Here is a 21834-nt window from a genome sequence, read left to right on the forward strand (position 1 = left end):
AAAGTTCATAACATTTCACGAGTACATTAAACAATTTCCATGTAATGAAGTAATACTGTATAATGCTGTAGCAGTACTTAGTTCTTTTCCAAATGTTTTTGCACAGTTATTGGCAGAGTGTTAGGGCATGCACGATTATACTTCACTGCGTTCAACTTGGACTGTGAAGTACTAGCATTTATAGGTGTTCAGTAGTTCTTCCTGCTAACCTTTGCACAAATAAGAATCAGAGAGGAAATACTGTGATTTGGATTGCATTTACAATGGATCTATTTTATCTTAGCATGTTGCATACATATGCTCCACTTGTTGTATTATACATTTCCATGTTAGCTCCAAATCTTAATTAAAAATGTGTTATGCTTGCCTTCTCCATTTGCACAGCAGTGCAAGGTGAGTAAACAGAGTTCTCTGCTGAAGGAAAATGTGAAAAACTTTAATTTGGTTTGCCTCCTGCAACACAAATAGACTTAGTGTTGATATGTGGCAGGCAGGACTCTGGACAGTACTTAGTCAAGAAAATCCATTTGTCAACCTAGCTTTTCTGTTGCACAAGGAGTAATACTGAGCTAAATGAAAAAGCAGAGTTGATGCAGGGCTTGATTCCAGTATGCATATCATTTTTCAAACAGAGTCAGAAGGTGATTATTATAATAACTTTTTATCACGACTAGGAATGCCTAGAAATTACTTTTATAAATATGTTTCCTGGCCAAATTACATAAATAATACCTACTGAAATATTTTTTTATACCTACTACATATGTGATGTGATTCAAGGAAAATCACAAGTTAATTGGGAGTGCAATGCAGTGTAAGGCAAACACTCAAGGCATTTTGCAATAACATTTGAAATGCCATTTATCATAACAAACTACAGTTGCTCATTACCATACTTCATGCAAATGTTGAGGATTACAATTGATAAAACAGAAGGAGATTAAACAGATACGTAGTCATCTCATTCCTAGGAAAGACACTTATAAAAACAGGCAATAACATTTCACCTAAACCTGGATTCAAACCATTGTCGAGGGGAAAAATTATACTTATAGACTTCAATACTCTATCTACACCCCTACAAGGTAATCCTTTTTCACTCATCCTGAAATTACTTTGAAGGGACAGTGATTACCTATTCAGCCAATGGAAGATGTAGGTTTTATTCTTCAGTGAATGGTATATTGAAAATGCCAATACATGCCCTTTACATCCATCACACTGATGAATAGTCAACAGTGCAAAGGAGAGTGAGAGAAGTGGTGAAGATAGAGTCAGATGTACGGATTCATATGAAAGGGTGGTGTTACGGGTCAGTAATACACATCTTTAAGGTGTGCTTTCATTAATCAAAAGGCATGCACTGTATCTATAAGTGAAGTCAATGGGGATCAAGAAGCTGTAGGACAGGCAAACCTGAAGAAGACATGATTATAGTAAAGGTGGTTTACTAAATCGTCCTTATAGTCATGGATCTGTTGGCAAATGCTTAACTGGATAAAAAGTAATATATCTGAACTACATCACAGAAGTACATCACAGTCAGAGGATCTGAATCCTTGATGCTATGGTCAAAAATGAATCTTCAGACAACTGATTTATGTCAGCACTCCACAGAGGTACTGCACTCAGCTACATGCAAATGTCAAACAACTTTTAGAGTATCTGTTGCTAAAGATTTCCTTTACTCTGTATTCTGATAGCACAGCTTGTTTAAGCACCTTTGTGAGAGGCTAAACAGACTACTGTGTGTGATGGCAACAACTGACCAGGTTTTGCCATAGGACATTCACTGTCACTTGGCGTTGGTGTGCAATGTCAATGTCTGTGCAAATGCTGAGGAAAGAAATGTAAAGACTTTCTTATGAACAATTTCTAACCATACGTGTTGTGTGTGATTCGATTTTTTTGATCAGATTAAATGAGTAAAAATGAGGTTGACAGGAAAATGGTACAATTAGTGCAAGCAGAGGGGAGAACACAAGAGAACCAATAGACATATTTGCAGAAAGGTAGTGGGAAAGAACCAAGGCTATCCACTTCATCACAGCATAACTATAGAAATGCAGAAAGAATTTTTCGAATTTGGACTCAGCACACCAAGGCTTGATGACAACAACAGAATGATGCCAATATCATGAACAGAATGATGCCAATTGTACAAAATCAATTGTGTTAAGAAGACACATAGGTGAAGTGGAAAGCTATATATGGGTTGCTATTTTTTTATGGGAAAACGGAGCATATTTTTTTAACTTTTTTTTACTTTCAAAGAGAGAGGAATGTTGGGCAAGGTGCTTAGGAATGTGAGGGTCTGGCAAGAAGGCTATGTGGGGAAGCAGGGGCAGATATTCAGGACAAACAAGACAGACAATGATGGTGATGGACATGAAATGGTGGGGACACCATGACTGGAGATACACAGGGGATATCATGTCAAGCATGAGAACAATGAGAATCTAATCCTCAACCACAGAACTGTCATCACTGTCTCCTGTCTCATTTCCTGTGTCGGTGCTCAACATGGCATTTTCTTGGCATTGTGATGAAGCACCTTTGCTACTCAGCTGATTCAGCGGACAAGGACCCTTTACATAATACTCTTCATCAGCCCTGTCAGCACTTGGTGAGTTACAAAATCACCATCTCCACTAATACTACTCCTGGAGGGTACCAGTGCATCATCTGCTAGAACAGAGCTATCTAATGCAGATGAGTAGGTAGAGTAGGGGTTGTGGAGGCAGCTCTGACAGCCTGGGACCCTGAAGTGCTGGGTGTTGGTGCTGCAACCTGTGGAGGCAAGGCAGGCCAATCCACAGTAATCGGTGTACCTCTTTGTGCTGCGTGTAAGTTTTTGTAAGCAGAGATCTATGGAAACTGGACACTTTTAAGCCATATAAACTATTACCCCCCCCCCAAAAAAAGGAGAGAAAAGGAGTGAGGTGATACAAAAGGGACAGAGAAAATTAGATCCATGCCATATTACATGATTATATAATTTCAGAAAATAAACAGTCATGATTATCTAGTCTATACAACTTTACCACATCCAGGTATGATGGGAAGGTCTTACTGTGTTGTTCCATTAATAAATTGCACTGCTATGATATCATAAATAGTACTATTTACTTCAATATTGACATATTTCCTACAATTACAATACTTACTTGGGTTACAGTTAAACCTGCTGCATATGTACACCGTGCCTCAGTGAGGCAATTTAACCTTTACTGGTGTACCTCATGGTTTGCTGCAATACCTTTAGCATCTGTATAACACAGAAGAGAAGAGACATGAAAGCATACTGAATATCAATCTCGGGTGTGTCCTGTATTCTGCATCATTAAATACTGATGGGTCAGTATACTTACACAACTGAAGGTTGTCAGCAGTCCTAAACTCATCTTCCCATTGGCTAAGAAGGTCCTACTTGTGCAGCTTCAGGTCACTATAGTGGTGAGAACAATTCTCTCCATTGTGTGGGATGCCAGTTGCTCTGGAGAAAACCTTGGCTAATCAGCTCCATGTCTCAGTCTTATGATGACATCCAGTATAGTCAACCTGTAGCAGCCTGCAGATGTAGTGCATCATAAATAGTGCCAGAAAAATCTTGGTCTCCTCAGCACCCTACCTCTGTGCTCTAAATTCAGCACCACAGTCTCCCACACCAGACATATCTGCAGAAGTCAAGCAGAACTCTTAAGTCTAAATTGGTGTCAAATTCCAATCCTGCGTTTAACAGCTAGTGCGCAAACTCACACAACTGTGCCAACTGCATTGTGTGATGAAAGAAGAGAGAGGCATTTGCAAACAAAGGAGAAGGTATTTTATCAAACAGCAATGAAGGTGTGAAACATGGCAGAGAGACTTGCCTTGTCTGATGCACAACCTATTCACTTTTTCAAATGGACAACCCTAACAGGCTGAATGGGTTTGATTGTTATCTATGGTGTTTCAAATGTTAAATAGGATGACTTGGCACATAACCTTTTCAAATTACATAATGCAAAAAGTTGGTTGACCAATGTAGGAATCAAACTAAAGGAAAAAAATGATACATACATTTCAGTCAAGTTGATTATTTGTCAGTGCTGTAGGAGAAATCTCTGTCAGCTATCTTCAGCACATATAAACTGCATTCAGTATGAATGGAGATATATTTCAGATAGGTCGGTATGTGCGTGACTTATCTGAAGTCCTGTGAAATGCATTCCCTTTAAAGAGGCAGTTTTTCTGTTTGTAAATGTATGTTGGATAGACTTTCATGAGCTGAATAATACAGGTTGGGAAATGATTACTTCACTACAGATACCATCCTAAACACAGGATTTTGCTACATGAGGAGAGAAGATGATTTTAACTACAGCTTCCTGCCTATCATAGACATACAAGTATTCATTATCATAACTATCCTGCTAAAACAATTATATACACAGTCAACTGTGTTTCATAAGTAAATCATTTATAAGATCTGTTACTTAGAAGAGTACATTTATCAAAGCATTAATGAGACATTTCTTACAATAAACATAATCACGATAGCTATTTGTATGCAGTGTTAACTTTCTATCAAAGTGCTGTAAAAACTGTATTCTGACACCCTATCTTGGATCTGGACCCTTGATTATTTGCGTTCTACATCTGGAATCAGCACTCTTACATCTTGTGCCACTGAAAGAATTGCACAAAAGGTGGATGTTCTCCACTCAGTACTGTTCAGCGAGTTGACATCTGCTTACCTCCGCTAAGCTTGCCTGTGCTACAGAAGACAGCCCAAATACAATGTTTCACTTTTTTCCTTAAGCATGTTAGCTTGATTGCATGCTGCTCAGCAGCGAGCAACTGCATAAAGAAGCAGGGAAAAAAGTGCATGATGTCCTGATGAAAGTAAGTCATATATCTGGTGTAATAATTTCTGAATTCCTTTCATACTATGCTTGAACTCCAGAGAAACCCTGTTAAGGGGCCAAAGTCACTACATTTACAGCTTCTGCCACAGAAACAGTTATACAGAATGATCACAATACTCACTCATTAGAAGTGCCTCAGATGGCAGACTGTGCTAACAGAGATTACAGAAATGAAATTGCTCACTCATTCCTATACCTGTAAACCCTGTTTTATGCTCTGCTAAGCAGTATGGAAATTTCACAGGCAAAAAGCATGTATAACAATTTATATTTCACTCAACAAAATACAAGCTGTATTTTCTCATCTGCTGTAAACACTCTGAATTGGATTCAAACCTTGCATCCATTGTTCTAGTTCTTTAGAACCACTTTATTTATCCAATGTGCTACACTGATACTCAGATGGCATTTTTAATTTCTTCTCTTACTGCTTTTCAGAGTGCTGTTGTAGCAAAGTCCACTTGTGCCACTCTATAATGCTCTACTGATGGCATGACAAATTACATTTCTCAGCTAGTACTTTGGCCACTGGACTCTTGTTCACTGCTTCAAAATGCTGCCAATCATCAGTGTGGTCCATGTAAACAAGAAGTGGAAAAAGCAAACAAACAAAAAAAAAATTGCCAGTATTAACAAATGTCATGGAATAACAATGAAAATAAAGGAATGTGAAGTTTCCAAGATCAGTGTTACAACCTGATCATATGCTCAGAAAATATGCATTAGCTGTATCAAACACTACACTCTCTGAAATTGAATCCTCAACTCAGTGCAATAACAACATACAGTCTGTTGTGTTTTTTATCCTTCTTTGCCACCAACACAGGACTAGAAATTATTCCTTTCTCATTTGATTGAGCATGTTTAGACTAATGTGATATTGACAAATAATAGCCCACACCATATTAATGTCAGGTCGCCAGCTATTTCTTCTCTTTATTTTCTGTGCATCTTCCCCTCCTCTCAACTTAACTACAGAACTGCAGTGTCATAGCCAATAATTTGCATCTCTGTTTCAATGTGTAATAAAGCTTATCAGCATTTCAGACAGATTTTAAGCAGAGGATGGACAGTGTGCTCGCAGTACAGGGATATAAGTGTTGTTAAGGTTGTTCTCATGGATCTCAATGTGCTTACACTTTTTATTGTAAACCTACTCTGCATGATGCAAATACTTCATTGAGAAGAGTCACTTTAGTATAGCTTGTTGTTGTAGTCAGAGCAATCATAGGTTCATAGGAGGTTACTAGGCTAATGTGCTTTACAAGCCTAGCCATGTTATATCGCTGTTCCCTAAATGACCTTGGTTAGATGGCTGTCATTTGCAGAGCAAGTCTATGATCAGCATCAACTGCTCCTGTCCATGAGAGACACAGGTGACACCACCAGAGTGAATTTATAGTCTCCCATCCAGTTGTCTAGGTTCCGCCTGAATAGGGTCATTGAGGAGCTCTGCTTCACGTGAATTGGGAGTTTATTCCAGAGGAGCTGCAATCTCTGGAAGATGGGCCTACTTCAGTAGACCGAAATTCCATTTAATCAAATTTTACTTAACCAAGACAACAACACTGACACCTTATTCCAATGAACGCTCACATCACTGAAATTTTAATCCAGAAAAGGAGGTGGTTGTCCAACATGGAGAAATTTGCCCTTCTCCCCACTATAGTGCGATCTCAGAGTTGATATATTAAGTAAGGGGGTGGGGGCAAAGCCCCCCACTTGGGTGTTTTTGACATGCATTGGTGTGTTTGTTTTTTTAATATTGGCCAACTGTCTCCGTTCTTAGATTAAAATTCCAGTGATGAGAACATTCATTGAAATAAGCTTTTGGTTTTGTCATCTCAGTTAAGTATGATTTGATTAAATGGAATTTTGTTCTACTGAAGTAGACCCCTGGGAGATATACCTGTCTCTCCAGCAACTTCTGTTAATGTCACAGGCTAGGTTGAGATCCTTGAAATGACTAACTCTTATCCCATTTGATTTGCAGATATGCAGCATTTCTATTAGGGCAGTGTCAGAGACTGCTCTGTAGGCTATGCACAAGTCGCCTCTCAGCAGCCTGTAGGATACAGAGTACAGTGAGAGAGCATTCCATCTTCCCATGTAAGCTATGTTTTGGAGGCCCTGAATTTTCTTGGTGAGGAACCTCTGTGGTCTCTCCAGCTGCTGCAGGTGTCTGGTGAGGTACATGCAAAAATGAGAGTTGTACTCTGTTATCAGTCTGCTGAGGGTCAAGTACAGGAAAGTTACAACAGCCTTAGTTTTAGATGCAATGCCCTTACTTATGAGATCTGCTGTGTAGAAGGCTTTCCTCACCACTGTGGACACCTGGTGATTGACGTTTAGATTACTATCAACCTGTGTTCCCAAATCTCACACCACTGGGTTTGAGCTTAGGGGATGCTTCCAATATTGTAATTTGCAGGGACTTCTTCTTTGCCAAAGGGGATAATAATGCACTTTTTTGCATTTAGTTTTTGTCCACGGCTCTGCCACTAATAATTTGTCAGTGTTAGCCCCTTTTGTAATATGTTAACATCATTTGGGGACTAAATGATTGCACCCTGTTTGCAATAATCAGTGGATTTGGTCAGCCACAGGCCATCTACTTTCACCTGGACTTTTGAGAAATAGATTCCAAACAGTAGAGAGCCCAGCACAGATCCTTACAGTACACCACTGGTAACTGGACTATTGCTAGAGGTGGAATCCCCAACCTTGACAGTATGTGTTCTGTCGGTGAGCCAGCTTGCTACCCATCTAATAATGTAAGGGTTAATCCCCAGCTGGAAGAGTTTCTCAATGATACCTGAGTGGGGGGTTGTGTCTAAAGCCTTGGCTAAGTCAAGATAGGCAGTATGTACTATTTTGCCTTCATCCAGGGCTTTGGTGACATTCTTGAAGAAGTTGATCAAGTTCAGTAAGCATGATCTACACTTAATGAAGCCAAACTGGGTTGGGTCAACAGTTTGAAGGTCAATATGTCCTTGTTGATAAGGCCACTGCTGATTCTTTCCATGGCCTTACAGATAAGGGTGGTTAGGCTTATGGGTCTATAGTCCCCAGGCTTGGTTGATGGATCACTTTTTTCTAAGGAGATTACTGTTGCTGTTTTCAACTCTGCTGGAACAAAGCCAGTGCTCAGGCTGAGGTTAAAGAGAGTGCCAAGAGGTCCTACTAGGTCTTGTTATAGATTGTTTAGTAAGCTGCCTGGGATGCTATATGGTCCCATTCAAGCCATGATTTTAGCCTTGGAAAGAGGGGATATGACCTATTCTTTGGAGATGCTAGGTAGAGGACTGGTGGCATGTATGCTTTGGGGTATGGCTGGTGGGGACAGGGTGGTGAAGTCTGCACCAAATCTGTCATCTTGCAGGTTGGCAATTTCCTTAAGTTCAGTATGAGAGGTACCAACCATTATAGGTTTGGCATATAGTTGGGCATTCCCTTTTAGATTTTGGATGTAGCTTAAGAATGCCTTAAGATTACCCTTAGCTAGGGATGCTAATTTAGCTTCATAACTAGCTTTAGAGAACTTTACAAGATATTTGATTTGCTTGTTCAAGCTATTAAGAGTATTCTTATTCTGCTGAGAAAATTATTTTTTGTTCTTAGACATCAGTTTATTCCTTATTTTATATAAACTATTTATACTTGAGGTCCACCAGGGTGGCCTTTTTTTTGGAAAGACCTGGTGTTGATCCAGTCAGGTACAGCCAAGTCTATACAGTTGTTTAGGTGGTTATATAGGGCATCTGTTTACTCCTCTGCATAGGAGTCATTGTTGGCTGTGTTAGTAGGGGGTTGAATATTTCATACCATTGCCTAGTAGGCTGTATATGGCTTTGGAGAAATTTTGCAGTTGTTTTGCTCCTGTGGGGGTGTCAGGTCTGATCATTACTTTGAATGAGACAGATTTATGGTCTGACCTTACCAGGGAGGGCAACACACAGGGGGTAGTGCAGTGACACCCCATGTTGGTGACTACTAAGTCTAGGATATGTGATCCCCTTGTGGTGGTGCAGACTAACTGTTCCAGGGCATTTGTACTGACAAAGTCCAAGATCCTCAGGGCAAGCATGTTTATGTTTGTGTATGTTGCCTAGTCGATGGAAGGATAGTTGAAATCTCCCATGAACAAACTGTTTGACTGAATAGTGAGTGACTTTATTAAGTCCAGGTATGTAGGTGTGCTTCTCTTTCTTCATTGTGGGGGACCTGTAGCTAGTAGCAATGATGTGGTGGGGTGTTTTACCTATAGTTAGTTGGACTAGGAATAGGTCAAAAAGTCATACTATTTAACCAGTTTCAAGGTGTATTTGGTTTTAATGAAGATGGAAACATCTCTACCTTTAGTTCTTTCACACTTGTTTTGGGGTCTGAATGTGTGGAGCCTGAATCAGTAACACTTGCAAGCCTTTAGTAGCTAACAAGTGTCATTGTTCTTCCCTGCAGTGCTACAGCATATGCATGCAGTCTTGTAACTACCTACAGCATGTTTACATCTGCTACACCAAGTGATTTTTTTTTGTATTCATAAAAGCTAATGATTGCATACCTCCTTTACATCTTTGCCGTGCTCAGAGGCCTGAATCTACACTATAGAAAGGTAATGGTGTAGCTATGGAAGTGGAAGGTGGTGCAACAGATTGGATACAGACAGAGCATGACTGTTAGCTACTTAAAGGAGATTGTTTTACAAATCACTGCACTGTTTCATAAGTTATGTTTTTCCTCTTCACGAGCTGCTTACATATTCATATTTTAAATGTATTTCAACATGGAATAGAAAAAAAGAATTGTGCAATGTGTGCAATTTAAAAAGTTCACTGCTGGTATATTTCACATATGTCACTTCTTGCTGTACTGTCCAAGTTAGTCTGGCTAATTCACAATATTGTGTTATCAATTGTTATTGCATGACTGCCTCAACCATGTAGGTGACTCATTGGATAGGATGAGTGACACACTGAATTGGGCAGTATCTGTGATGGCACGTCTGTTGGGAGACAACCAGCATCTATGTATCTTTGGTGTCACCCTTAGCCTACTGCACCCAAGACCCTGTGAAAATGATGATGACTGCACCTTGGGCTTGCTGATTTGGATTTGACCTAGGGTTGCATGTATGTATGATGCACAGAGTGCATAGGTATGAGACTGACAGTATGCAGGTAGTTTAGCATCATACACTATTTTGTATACTACAGGTTCCTCACTTACCTTGAGATTACTGCAGCTATGAGTCATGTGTTTTGGACTGTCTCAGTCTGATGCTATCTGTACACAGACATTACATGGATAAGTAAAGATTGTTGACATTGTACGGCATCACTTTTAATATTTGTATGTACTTAGGTTACTAGTATTCCTTCATTGGTGAGTTTCTGTGCTATCATTTTCCTCTAAATTGCTGGGTGCGTGCACTACCTTTGAGTGTTAGGTGGTGTGTCTGTGTGCTATCCTTTTCCTCCTAGCCAGGGCAAGGGCATATTGTGCATGCCTATGTCTGCTGGCTCCATTTGCATCTGGAAGTTCTCCCTCAGAATCATTGTCTGTATCTGCTGGAGGTGCTGGCCATGCCTGTGGTCTATGAATGTGTGGTCCTGGCCTTGGCTGTCCCTGTTGCAGCTGTTTCCTCAAGATGATATTGTGCAATATGGTACAAATTGTGAGAATTTTTGCACAGGTGCCTGGATCAAACTGAGAAGTTCTTCTCGCTTCTAGCAAAGCTTGTGTACAACTATGATGTGTGTCATATGTGTGAGTCATGAAAAGTCCCTGGGTTGCCTGCAGAGACATTGAGGATGATCCCTTGGACATTGCAGACAACCTGGCAGTTGATTGACTGGAACCCCATCTTGTTGATGTACATCCATCCCTATTCAACAGGTGAGGCTTTTATTTCTATGTGAGTGCAGTTTACGGCCCCCAAGACTTCAGGAAGATGTGCTACAGCATATAATTCCTGCATTATTCACTGCTCTCTGCTCTGGTGTGTGTGTGGAAAATAGATTTACTCCCTTGCATGTTGTAACATAGCATTAAGAGTTTGATGAAATATTCTGGGGATTGAGGCATGTGACACTCCTAGTATATCACCTGCATGTCTCTTGAATATATCAGGAGTTAATATCCTTAATGTTATACATACCTTAGTTTCCACTGGTATAGGTTCTCCTTGATTTCCCATGGGTCTGAGGTGGAGGAGGCAGAGGTTGCAGAGTTCCTGTAGTGTTTCCCTATCAATCTTCTGTCACTCTACTATTTCAATATCATGCAATCCATAACATGTAAATGGGGCCTGAATACCCTTCTTCTCTTTGAACAAGGTCTAACAGCAGCATCAGCAACATAGTTTTGAGCCTCTTGCACATACACATGCAAGAGAGCAGCAGCAGCCCCTAACATTCCACTTTTTCTAAGCGTGATGGTGGTTTTATTCCAGTAGGTTTTGGTGTTCGTGGCAAAGGGCTACACCATCTCTTCACTGTTACTTTGTAGTTTCTTGAATGGCTCTGCCATCTTGGATTTGTTAATTAGCATGTAATTCAGCTGCTTGTGCTTTCATTACCATACTGTGCTGTTTACCTTTGTTTAGCGGCTCTAAACGACATGTAGAGTTCTTTAATGAGTATAATATAACGTGCTATCATGTGAGTGTCACCGCACAACATGCACACAATAGCAATGCAGAAATTAGCCATTCTTGAATCCAGACCAAAGTTTAATAGATCATCATTATCCTTTCTGAACACCCAAGCTTAGAATAGCTTATTTTGCCTTACGCATCACAATGTGATGGCACAAATCAGTGAAGTGATTTTTCTGGCTATGAAAACAGAACTATCTTTATTTACTTTTCAACATCAGCACTAGGAAGGAGTGTGAATACCATAGAAAACTAGAGCACTGTAGTTATAAGAAAACAAAACATTCTTCAACACACCTGTAAGATCAGTATGTCTCAGCCCAGCATATACAAACATAACTGCATACATTATTTAGACATAAATTTAAATTGCATTATATTTATTTTTAGCTTATTTTTACCTATTTATTACTTGGGCAGTACATTGGACACACTTGCTCCTTTTCAGGGGAGGTCTTGAATGTTCTGTCTGGTTAAGTGACTGACAATTATTCACCATTCCTTCACAGATAGACTGTTGGAGGCTTTTTTTAAAATGTTATGGAACAAGTAAATACAAATGCATGGATGAAGGGACAAATCAGGGAAATTGTAAAATATTACAGGGCTTACACCAACATGCTTTTTTAGACTACTAAGAAATAAACTCAATGTCTAGCACTACAGCCTTACTATTTAAGCATTCATACGAGGGATAACACTAAAAGGTTTCTCTGTGATGGAGTGATGTATTCTTCTTGTCCATATTAAGCATGGTGTCACTCCACTCCACTCTTCACACCGACGCCAACATACATAAAATTTAAAAAGTTGACAGCAACAATGCTTTATTTTAAGTTCTCTAGCACTGTACCCTTTTGTATTGATAATGATCTGGACTGATTAGCCATCAATAGAGGAGGAATCTGGTATTGCAGGCTATGTACACAGCTTTGCAAGTAAAGAAAAGCACACTTTAACTCAGCACCAAAGCAAACAGTTAATCCTTTATACAAAAAGCATACAACTGAGAAGTTTGTCTCCCTCTCTGCAACTAAAAAGCCCCAGGATCAAATTTAGTGCTGGATGCAGAGCCTTCTAATGTGTCACTGGAAGGCTACATAATAGGATCAGAGAATCATAGGATGTTACTAGGCTAATGTCCCTAGAGTCTTTTTAAGCCTAGCCATTCATGTCCCAGCTTTCCCAATTATCAATGCCCATGAGCTAGAATGGCTTTGGTATATGTCTGTGATTTAGGGCATCTGCAAACTGCCCCATCCATAAGGGACACAGGTGGCAAGGGAGTGGTGAATTTATGATTTCCCATACACTGGTCCAAACTGCACATGAATGGGCTTAGGAAAGAGCTCTGTTTCACATGAATGGGGAGTCTGTTCCAGAGAAGGGGTGATCTTTGAGACACATACCTGTCCTTCCAACATGTTTTGTTTGTCACAGGTGAGGTTTAGATCCTTAGATCAGGTAATTATAGTGCTGTACATTTTGTAAATGATTAGCAGATCTATCAAGGATGCCTTGTGTGTTAGGCATAGATCACCCTCAGTAATCTGTAGGAAACTGAGTACAGAGACAGGGCTTTGAGGCAGTCCACATAGGACATATTAGTTGCACCCTGTTTTATTTTAGTGAGGAACCTCTGTGGTCATTCCAGCTGTTGAAAATGCCTGGTCAGGTATGCGCTGATGGGTGCATTGTACTTGATTATGGGTCTAATAAGAGCTTTGTATAGTGGGACTGTGATCTCCTTAGATCTAGATGCCATGTCCTTATGTATAAGTTGTGCCATGTAGAAGGATTTTCTCATCACCATGGACACATGGTGATCAAAGTTCAGATATCTGTCAACCTGTTTTCCTAAATCCCTTACTTCTGGGTCTAATCCTAAGGGATTGTTATCATTGTTGTAATTTTTTGGGGTGGTCATCTTCTCAAAGGATATGATTATACATTTTTTTGCATGGAGTTTTTAGCCATGGTTCTTGCACCAGTTATTTGTCTATATCAGACCTTCCTGGAGGATATATACATCTTCTGAGGATTCATTTATTGCAGCCAGCTTGCAGTCATCAGAAATGTGGTAAGGCGAAGGCACTCTGCATTTGCCTTGACTTTAGAGAAGTATATTCCAAATTGGAGAAGTCCCAGTACGAAGCCCCTTGGGACACCACTAGTAACAGGCCTCTTGGTGGAGATGGACTTCCCCACCCTAACTTCATGTGTCCTATCTGTGAACTATTTGGCTATCCATCAGGTGACAAAGGGATTTATACCTAAATCTGTGAGTTCGTCTATAATGCCCAAGCGAGGTATTGTGTTAAATTCCTTTATCAGGTCAAGGCAGGCAGTATGTACTGCTTTGCCCTTGCCCATGACTCTAGTGACTTTCTCAAAGAAGTCCACCAAGTTTAATAGGCATGACCTGCCCTTTATGAAACCGAACTGGGATGGGTACAGTGTTTGAAGATTTCCTATGTCTTTGTTTATCAGGTCCATAATAATTCTTTCCATGGCCTTACATATCAGACTAGCCAAACATATCAGTCTGTAGTTCTCTGGGTCTGTTGATGGTGCACCTTTGTGCAAAGGGATGAGAGCTGCAGTGTTTCATTCCCCTGGGATGAAGCCACTATGGAGGCTATGGTCGAATAAAGATTCTAGTGGGCCTAACAGGTCATTCTGGGATATGATTAGGACCCACTGATGCAGTGTTTTTAGCTCTGGAGAGGGCAGTGAGGATCTGTTCTTTAGGGATAGTGGAGAAATGGTAGAAGGCATTTCCTGGGAGTGGGATTCTGGGCCTGATTTTGAGGGGGGGGGTGAAATTGGAGCTAAATGCATCAGCCATCAAATTTGCTATATCCAGCAGTTTGGTATAGGAAGTTCCATTTACTATTAGTTCAGCACATTGCTGGGTGTTCCTTTTAAGGTTGTGTACATAATTAAAAAAATGTTTTATGGTTATCCTTAGGCTGGGAGGCTATTTATGCCTCAGAGTTGGTTTTAGTGCTCATTATTAGTCCCATTATTTGTTTTTTGAGACTGATGAGGGAGATATTTTGCCTTTGGAGCATAATCTTTTCTACTTTTGACAGGAATTTCTTTCTTTGTTTTGTGGTACAACATATTTATACATGGAAGTCAATCAAGGGTGTATGTTTTTGGAGTTTGTACCAAGTTTATTTCAGTTTGGTATTTGCTGTTTCTATGCAGTTATTTATATGCGTGTAAGGACTTCTGTAAACAATTCCACAAAATCTGCTGTGTTGTCTGAGATTGGGGGGCTTGAAATTTAGCCATGTCTTGACTTAACCGGAGGTAATTAGCATTGGAAAACATCTTAAAGGTTCTGTGGCTTGCTGGGAGTTCAGCCTTTATATTTATTTCAAGTTTTACTACTCTTGGATCTGATCTGAGCAATAAAAATATTACACAAGAGGGGTGTGCAATATTCCCTCATATTTCTGAGTACCAGATCCAAGATATGTGTATCCCTTTTAAGTGTGCAGGGTGTTTGCATTGACAAAATCCGGGAGTCTTTGAATCTGCAGGTTAGTGGTTGTGTATGCAACAAAGTTTATGGTTAGATAGTTGAAATCACCCATGAATATGGTGTTAGGCTAAACTGTGAATGACTCTAGTACATTCAAGTATGTGGTGTGGTTATCCTGGATCATAGAGAGGGATCTATAGCTATCAAGGATATGGTATTGGACTTTACCTAAGATTAATGGGACTTGGAGTGGCTCAAGCATGCCATATTGCTTGAGCAAACTTGAAGTGTTCTTACTTTTTATATAGACTGATACACCTTCACCTCCACCTCTTGTCCCTTCTTGTGTGTTAGCTGGTCTAAATATGTGGAAAGCATTATAGTGGTGTGCTGCTGGGGTGCCTTCCTTAGTTTTAAACCATATATCAATAACTGCACAAATGTCAACACTCTCCAAGGTGAGAAGTGCGCTTCTTGTTGATACTCCTGACATTGGGAAGTAACACCTTTAGTTTATTTTGGGCAAAATTTACTGTATTGGAAGGTTTATCAGATTGTCATTACCTAAAAAAGGCACTATAGAGGAGGATATTGTTTTGGATGATATGCAAAAGCCTAGTGGGAAAAGGTGCATAGCATCCCTGGCAAAGCAGTATGGACTGTCGATCATGTCCTCCCAAGCTGACAAATATTGGACCATTAAACCAGTAACTCAGCCAATTGTAAAAGTCAATCATCTTCTGTTTATAATGTGGTATCATCTTTGAAGAAGGTAGAATGCTGGTCAGTGCTAGGCTCATACCTGACTGGGATACATAATCTGAAAGCTCCATCATGACTATCTTCCTGTAATCCACGGATATACATTTCAGGTCATCAAGACCCACATAGATGATGACAGTGTCATACTGATACTTATGGTTCAATGCCCTGAGTGCATGTGTGATCTGGAGGATCTTTGCACCTGATAGGCAACTGACTGTGACTGTCTCCTTGCTCAGCGTGGTGAGAGGGCATCAGTATGTCTCAAAATAGTCTCCAGTAACCAATATATTGGGTTGTGTGGCAGTCTGCCTTGCAGGGGTGGCTTATGCTATTGGGCTGCAGGACTGCAGCCCCCCCCCAGCTGTACAAAAGAAAGAAAAAATAAAAACAACAAAAAAATAAATAAATAAACAACAAATGCGAGTCCCAGAACTTGTGTATGCACACTCACGGCATTTTCTGAGTCTGGACTGCTGCTGAACCAGTCAGGAGAATACGCACAGAATCTGGACTACTGGTGAGACAGTCTGGATTAGAAAGACAGCCTGCAACAGCAAAGATCCCAGAAATCTATACAGTTACAACTGCATAGACTAGAAGGGGGTCGGACTTCAACATCTGCAGGCTGGGTAGGAGCTTGCTCCTCTTGCAGGCTTTCTAGTGCTGATGGATGGACTTTTGAAGCAGGAAGTGCAGGAAGTGTGTGTGTGTGCAGGTAGGATACTTAACTGCTGATGGATGGACTTTATACTCAAGTAGGATATTTAACTGCTGATGGACAGACGTTTGAAGGTTGTGTGTGTGTGTGTGTGTGTGTGTGTGTGTGTGTGTGTGTGTGTGTGTGTGTGTGTGTGTGTGTGTGTGTGTGTGTGTGAAATGCCCCAATTAAATATACCTGGTGGCTAGAGAGAACTCAGGAAATATCCCTGTTAGCTAGACGCAAACCCTGTAACTTGGGAGCAGGTAGCAAGAGCATGAATTCCCTACCCACCACCACTTGTGAAATTTTTGCCTCATATTTTTGTTCTGTTCTGTCCCTCATAAAATCTGTGGTTTTCAGGATTTTGAATTCACTAAATAATGACAGGCATTTGAATTTCAGACTTCACATTCTTCAGAAAGTACATGGTAACACAAAACCGTTTATTCTAGCAAATTTCTGTTTATAAGATCAATATTTGAAATTTGTCCCTATGTTGGGGACTGTATTCCCCCATTATTGGCTTTGGCCAGGTATTTTGTTCGAAGAGGTTGAGAGCTATGGTGAGAACTGAATACACTGAATATGTTTGGGGGCTGTATCCCCCCATTACTGGCTTTGTCTAGGTGTTTTTTTGCTAAGAGGTTGAGAGCTATGGTGAGAACTGAATTTACTAAATCATAGCCATTTAAGTTTCAGTCTACCTGTTTTTCAAGAAACAGCTGATTTGGAATAGTGATATGTTGCTCTCATTGTAGTACACAAGGTCCTTAGTACAAGACTTGGCAATGAAATGTATGGTGATAACACAACATTTTATTCTAGCAACTTTACAAGATTATACAAGCAATGTTTAAAATGTGTCACTAGTTTTTGTGCATTTGCCCGCCCCCCCCCCAATAAATTTTGGCTTTTTCCAGATTTTTTGTGCTTCAAAGTTGAGAGATACAGTTGAGTGTCAAGTGGATTTTACAAGGAGCTGATAGATGAAGAGAAGTTTAGTGCTGCTTATGGTGAACTGGCTTGCACTGTTAATAGCACAACAGGTAGTGTACCTGCTTTTGGTGCAGACTCCCACAATATATAGATGCATTGCGGATACAGTACTGTGTTGTACTTTTAAAGGGGGCGAATGCTGCCATCCTGAGAATGTCCTTTTTGGTGGAGATAACCAGTAACAATGAACCTGTTATCAGTTTGCCATCCATTCCCTATTGCAATATTACTAGCTTATTATTTTTTTAATGTAACATGGGCAATTTATTCCTCAAGGGCAACAAGTACTTTATTTGTAGATGAAATAATGAAATATAAAGTTGTTTGCTGGCAGCAACCTCTTCATTAATTATAGATTTCATTAATGTGGAATTATTTAGATAACTTTTACTTCTGCAGAGATTGTGCATATTTACTGATACTGGTGGATTGTAGAAGGTTGAGTAGACTTTTATGATGGAAATGTTCTGAATTGGGCAGTTTTGTCATTATTGGTGCATGCATTTTGTTTCATTGTTTACTGGAAAAATGTTCAAAACAATAAATTTAAAATGCCCTCTAACAACTGTTCTGTATTAAACAAATAATACAATTTAATACAATCAGGGTGTGTATCAAAGAACACAAGTATGTTTCCTGTACAAGTGGCCTGTGATTTGAAAACAGCACAGAGTTAATCTTTATCTGCCATTGGTCAGATGTATTTTCTTTGAATGTAGGTTTCAATGCTGTTTCAATGAATGTGAGTTTCAAGGGCAGAGAAGTTTTAATGCTAGGTCTGTTTTCATTGCTTTGTTTAGTAGATGTCTATTACTGTTTGTACTGTAAAATGTAAAATAAAACTTTTAAATGAAATCCAAATAATTGTAGAAGTAAAGCAGTATGCAAATTACAGTGTTTATGATAAATGGGGTGAAATAGCCAAGTAATGGGACATTGGAATAGCTGCGGGCGGAGGCCCCATTCAACCACGCTTTTGTGAGGAGGGGATGGCAAACTCTGACAGCCCCAGCAGAACTATGCCTCTTAACTGTCCAGATTTTTGCAGAATGAATAGATTTCTGCTTCTTATTTTTGGTTTGTCCTCATAAAATTTGTGATTTTCTGGCAAATCATTTAGGAATGAAGTCACTAAATAATGACAGCCATTGAGTTTCAGACTTCATACTCTTCAGAAACATGCATGCTAAAGCAAGACCTGTTATTCTGTCAACTAAGTTTATACAAGCGCAATTTTTAGTACTGTTTGTATGTTCCCCCAATATATTTGGCATTGTCCAGATTCCCTGCATTAAGAGATTGAGAGGTATGTGCAAATAAATCACTTTATAGAATTAGGAATATCCAAACCACTCAGCTGTCCCCAATTTTGTCTCAGAATGTTGCTCTCCCCCTAATAATCCTTCCACAAAATGGCAAATTTGGAAGAAAATGTGGAGAGCTTACAATTAATAAATAATTGTAATGATTGGAGTTATAGATTACTTTTAATTTCAGAAATGCATGTAGATTCTCTTATTTTGTCAGCCGCTCAAGTAAACAGTACTAATATTAAACAAGTGTCCCTTCTTTGACAGGTCCCCAGCTGTATTGTGTGGTTATTTTATATTTTTGCAACACATTTTTGGTCTGTTTTTCATAAAATTATGGTTTTCTGGCAAATTAATGAAAAATCATTAAAGACTGAAGTTAGAAAATAATAACAGACATTTCAGTTTCATATTTCATAGCCTTCAGAAAATTCATATTAATGCAAGACCTACTATTCTATTGTCTTTCTAAGCTTAAAAATTGTCCTTATTTTGGGGCCTTTGTCCCACTTCTGTTTATGGCAATTATGTCCAATTTCTTGCTTTGAGGCTGAGAGGTATGACAAATGTGTCAGGGCCATCACCGTCTGTCAGAGTCATTTCAAATTGTGACATACTTGTTGCAACCCAATCCCCCACGTAGTGACTCTGGATGTGCCCAACCAAGGCAAGGAGCAGTTTTGCAGTGTAAGTGTGCAGAGTATCCTCCCATCCAAGGTAGACATAAGTACTACAGTAACAACCACAGAAAGCACTGTAATGAGAAAAGCGGTGCACTGGTCTGTGGTTATTAGTGTTTAGTGCACTGTTTGTTCCTTTTGGCTGTTTACAAGTACTACAGTAGCTTTTTATCTGTCCTTGATTTTGCAGAATGTTCTGGTTTTCTGTCATATTTTTATACTGTTGATTTATGCTTCTTCTTATTCAGAAAATGCATGTTGTTGCAGTGCCTATTGCTCTGTGTTTAAGTAGCACTGCTTTAATGACCATCAGGTAAGCTTGTCTGAGACTGTAAGATGCAAGTAAGCATTAATAAGCATACTGTTAAAGAATTACCAACATTGAAAGCCTTTTTGTTGATGCCATGCAGAGAATATTTACATAACTAGATAGCGTATAAGCCTTAAGTATTGAAATGCATATGACAGTATTTGCAATAAAGGATGGGATTACAGTATTTTCAGAAGCTCATTACATTTGTTGGAGACTTGCAGTCATCTTTGCAGACTTTACCTATAAACTAAATGGAATACCAATCTATTGTGTGTGGTCCATAACCTGTGCAGTAATCCTTTAAGCAATTTATCTTGAACATGTTTCTTGTTTGCTGTTCATTTCTTACTTTGGTCATGTTTTCTGCATGAAACAGATAGATAAGTGTTGTCAGGCAGCAGTCTTTTTTGGATAAGAAACATTTTTACAAGTGGGGGTATCACAGAGATTGCTGCTTTCAGCATGATACTTGGTACATTTATAAAGCTGAATATAAATTATAATTAGAACTGCAGTGCAAGGAGAACTGGTTTGAGTTGAGTGGTGCTTGTTTTTTATACTTCATTTTGACTGGCATTCCAGTAATGTATTTAAAAATTAATTTATTTTTTCATGCCTCACAACCTTTTTGTTTCCATCTAGATATTAAGTAAGTTGTCATGTAACCAATGTATTGAAATATTTTTTCTTCTACACTTCATTTTGTCTTGATTGGACTCTCATAATGACAGTTTGGAAACCAGGGCAGAATGTTTAATTAAAGTTCCAGTCATTGTGGTTTTGAACATAGCTCTGCCTCTTTCTAGTTGGCCACACTCCTTCCCATTGGCCACACCCATCCAGCTGTCTCCTACAGCCCCCTTTGATTTGAAGTCACCAGCCAACACTGCTGAAGGGCATAGAGGTTGAGACATTTGGAAATGTGATTGTATGTGTCCTGTGGCGTGTGGTCCTTGTGGAGTGTTTGGAAAGTAGCTGAGGGCAGTGTGAGGAAGGCCTTTGTGATTTGGGTAGATTGCCTTTTAGAGTCTCAACATATGTTCATTTATAGATGCAGTGTATGTGTGTGTGTGTGTGTGTGTGTGTGTGTGTGTGTGTGTGTGTGTGTGTGTGTGTGTGTGTGTGTGTGTGTGTGCGTTATTTACAACCTCTTTGGAAATAATGTCTGTATGCAAGGGCTTTGTCTCCAAAGACATAGTGTATTTACATCTCCCTCATACTGTGTCAGTCTGCTTAAGAATAAGGTGGTTATCAGTAAACATGAGACAACTTCTACATTAAAAATATGTTCAAAAATCACAAACTAAGAAATACTTGCTTCTGGAAGTCAAACACTCCAAAACCAAACCGTAAAAACTTCAACAAACTATAAACAAACTCTACAACAGAAGAAAGAAACTGTTGCAAAACAGAGTAAAATCCCATGATTGGAGGAACTCCGTGGTCAGCCTCAGTAAGAAGCTGAGATCCCTCATAAAATCCTCCAAAGCTAGTTATGAAAACAAAGTTGCCACTGATTCTAAAGACAACCACAAAGCATTCTATAGCTATGTCAAGAATCTCAATGGCAACACTCAGATCTGCTCTGAGTTACAGCACAATGTCACTAAATATACAGTACCAACTGATATTGCCAACATCCTGGCAGATAGGTTCAGTGCTAACTTTGCCCCTCTCTCATCCCCTAAAGGGCCCATCTCTATACCGAAAGAATGCAAAGTTCCTGTTATCATGGCTGCACAGGTAAAAAACACTCTCCAAAGCCAAGAACACAGCATTCATGGGACCTGACAACATCCCAGGCTGCGTTCTACATCAACTACAGAATGAACTGGCACCCCACCTAAGTACCATGCTCAATCACAGCCTCACCTCATGCTTTGTGCCCACTGAATGGCGCACAGAAATGGGTATCCCACTCCACAAAGGGGGAGCCACCCCGGACCCCAGGAACTACTGACCCATTAGCCTGACAACCCTGGTCTGCAAGGCTATGGAATGTATCATCA

The sequence above is a fragment of the Protopterus annectens genome, chromosome 5.part1 (assembly GCF_019279795.1).
Source record: "Protopterus annectens isolate FY-2018-M chromosome 5.part1, PAN1.0, whole genome shotgun sequence".
NCBI lineage: Eukaryota > Metazoa > Chordata > Ceratodontiformes > Protopteridae > Protopterus > Protopterus annectens.